The 3,500-nt window shown below is 29.5% G+C and overlaps 1 long non-coding RNA gene across 1 annotated transcript; it reads right to left on the minus strand.

Moving 5' to 3' along the window:
- Positions 1 to 808: 808 nt before the first annotated feature.
- On the minus strand, positions 809 to 1,969 carry LOC121125356 (uncharacterized). The gene is made up of 2 exons (XR_005866635.2): positions 1,330 to 1,969; positions 809 to 1,262 (listed from the first exon to the last, which is right to left on the minus strand). It is a non-coding gene; the product is annotated as an uncharacterized lncRNA (long non-coding RNA).
- Positions 1,970 to 3,500: the final 1,531 nt, after the last annotated feature.

A 3,500-nucleotide genomic window follows, 5' to 3' on the forward strand; every position in this document is an offset into this window, starting at 1 on the left:
GCAGGGTCTGACATTTGATAGATCAGTCACTTAGGGGGATACATTTTTGATAGACTGTACAGTTTCAGTCCTTTTATTTGTTGGTCCCATTTTGAAATTCAATAGTTCATTATTTCTTCTTTAAATTAATATGAATAAAAAATGGGTTTTTACTGTTTAGGCTCCCAAAATGGCCGACATCAAAAATGCTGACGTCACATGAAAACGCTCTATATTGTATTAATATCTAATTGTAATGAAACGCGTATTGATAATGTATTGATTATATATTTATTTGAAGCATCTACTCTTTTAATTATTGTTTAAAAAATAGCTCTAATTTTCCATTGGCTATATTTTAATGAACTACGACTAAGTTGGATATATTATAATAATAGAAAAATAGACATGGTATATGAATATGACAAAAGGATATGAAGAAATAATACAGCCTAAGTATGCTGATAGCAACCAAATGAAAGAAGGGATACAGAAAGAGGGATTTGGAAAAGTAACTTAATTCAGTCTCAAATATTATTATCTGAAAAAGTATTAAATAATATCAATAAATCCAGAATTAAAGTAATTTAAAATCCAAATCAAGACGAAGACAATATATTATATCCTCATCAACGAGGATATTGGAAGGGATTGCAGCTACGATCGTTGGTGCAGAAATATCAAAAGGAATGTGCATTGGGAGAGCCACAATCAGGATAGTCACTAGTGTCCATATGCAAGTTTCCGAAGGGATGCGAGAACATTATCCATGCTTTGGCTATATTTTATTTTATAGACACATTAAGTGTGTAAAAACAATTCAAAAAAAATAATAATTTTGATTCTAGGTCAATATCGAAGCAACATAATTTGAGAAGGATAAAGAAGAACCATGTTCAGTACCATCTTTGGCAGGAACATCGATCCATGTTCTGTTGAGGAGTGAAATGAGATGCCATTGTGCTCATATATATAGGGTCGCATTGCGTCCCTCGAGAAGGAGGGCTCATTTCCTTTTTGTTTTCATTTAAGGACAAAGATCTTTGAAGTTGATCACTTAGATTTTCAACAGGAGCTTTCTTTGAAGAAGGACCAGACGGAACATAAGAGGTAACTGAGCCCATGCCATTTTGAATTTCGAAGGGGAAGGAGGGTTGGACGACCATCATGGTTGTAGAATCATATGCTTGGTGATTATATTTTGAGGACATTATTCCATTAATTTTAGGTTGTTGTTTCTATTGTAAAACTATTTATGTATGAAGAATATTTGAATTTGAACTCTAAAATAGCATACAAATTTCCAAATTAAAAAATATATTATTATTAGTCGTTAACCTTGATAAACACTCTTGGCTAGCAATCCACAAAGACTGTACAACAACTAAGGATCATTGTTGTCAAAATTTAAGGGAAAAATAAAGGATGTTGTCTTCATCAGTTCCCGTCTTACTACTGTGTTGTTGCCCCCTTCGTGAGATTCGGGCGGGTTTCAGAACTAACTTCATACAGACAACACGCGGACAACAATAGACACGCAGCAGCGTGTTCTCCCACCCTATTACGCCAGAATGATTTTATTTATTAAAAAACTCTTTGTGTTGTCAGTAGTTTGACGCAAAAAAGCGAACTAGCACTCAACTCTCCCACTTTTTCCTCTCTCTTTCTTCTGTGTGTCTTGCTGGAAGTGCTACTAGGTCTCTCTCACTCTCGACGAGTCTTCTTCTTTTAATAATCATATTACAGGGATTTCCTCTCATTAAGAGATTTTGCGTATTTTATGCGTAGTTGCAATCCCTACATTAACATTTACATAGCAGGGGCGTCGACAGATGATATATACATATATATATATATATTTTGGGGGCTTGTCTCAAATTTTTTGGAAGAAAAATTATAATATTTTTTAATATTAGAAAAAAATTTCAAAATTAAACAAGCTATTATAAAAAAATTTCAAAATTAAACAAGCTATTATAAAAAAATTTCAAAATTAAACAAGCTATTATAAAAAAATTTCAAAATTAAACAAGCTATTATGAAAAAATTTAATTTAATGGGAATAATTTTAAAAATCCACAGCTGTTCACAAAAATTTTAATTTTTGTGAAGAAAAATTCAAATATTAAAATTTTTCGGAAAAAATTTCAAAAAAAATTCCACAGCTATTCTAAAAAATAATTTTACAAAAAAAAAAATCAAAAATTCAATTTCAAATATTAATTTTTTTGGAAATTTTTTTTCAAAAATCCAAAGAAAATAATCTAAATTTCAAAAATCCATACTGTTCACAAAAAAATAAATTTTACGGGGAAAAAAATTGATATAAAAGATTTTAAATATTAAAATTTTGGGAGAAAAATTTAAAAAAATTTATAGCTATTCATAGGAAATAAAAATTTTTGAAAAAAAAATTGAAAAATTATATTTTATAGTAAAAAACATTATTATTATTTTTTTTTTGGGGGGTGGGGGGTTATACATCCCCTCCAGCCAGTCCTTGCATAGCTACCCAACCACCTCTGTCTAGCATATTACATTATAGCATGTTCTTGCTCACAACTATATAAACCCCATTCTCTGGCTATTTTTTTCTTTGTTCGTAGAAACGTAGTAAGTCATACTCCGTCATAAAGAATTATACTCTGTCATTGAAGGTATCTATCTAATTGTTATTGATATCATTTACACAGTCCCCAAGGTTCAATGTACATCTGAATCCTTATTTTCAACTATTGACATAATCGAGAAGTGATGATAACACTGTAAGTTTTTTTTTTCATCCTTAGCAAGTATTTTAAGTAGTACTGAACCACGCCTCAAATTTTCCTTTCCTTTTTAAAAGATACGAACATATTTTGTACATCTGTGGATTATACTATACCTACAAAGTATAAGACAATAAACTATATGCAGGGGCGTCCGCAAGTGGTGGGATGGAGGGGCTGTAGCCCTTCACAAATTAAGGACTCTTTGCTTATTACGAGAAAATTTATTAAAGTGAAATATTTTTTCAAAAAATTTAAAATTTTATTTCTGAAATTCTTGTGTAAAAATTTCATTTTTTGTCAATGGTTGTAGATTTTTGAAATATTTTTTCAAAAAATTTAATTTTTTTGAATAACTGTGAATTTAAAAAAAAAAAAATTCGAAAAAATTTAATTTTGAAATTAAAATTCAAAAAATTTAACTATTTGTGAATAACTTTTGAGTTTTGTTTTTCAAAAAAAATTACTTCTTCAACTTTTTTCTTCAAAATATCTTAATTTTTGGATTTATTTTTTGAAAAAAATCTTAAAAGCAACCCCATTCAACGTCTATATAATCCTACCAACGCCCCTGACATGGATTTAATAACAGTCTAAAGACGTCAAAATGGCCCTTAAGAAAATAAGGGATTGTATTTTGTAATAACTAGATGGGCCTCTTTTATTTATCTGCGTATATAATATCATTTAATATCGGAAATACAATAAAAAAAAATCATTTCCCAATCTTTCAGAATTGTTCATAAAGCAATT

The sequence above is a fragment of the Lepeophtheirus salmonis genome, chromosome 10, assembly GCF_016086655.4.
Source record: "Lepeophtheirus salmonis chromosome 10, UVic_Lsal_1.4, whole genome shotgun sequence".
Taxonomy (NCBI): domain Eukaryota; kingdom Metazoa; phylum Arthropoda; class Copepoda; order Siphonostomatoida; family Caligidae; genus Lepeophtheirus; species Lepeophtheirus salmonis.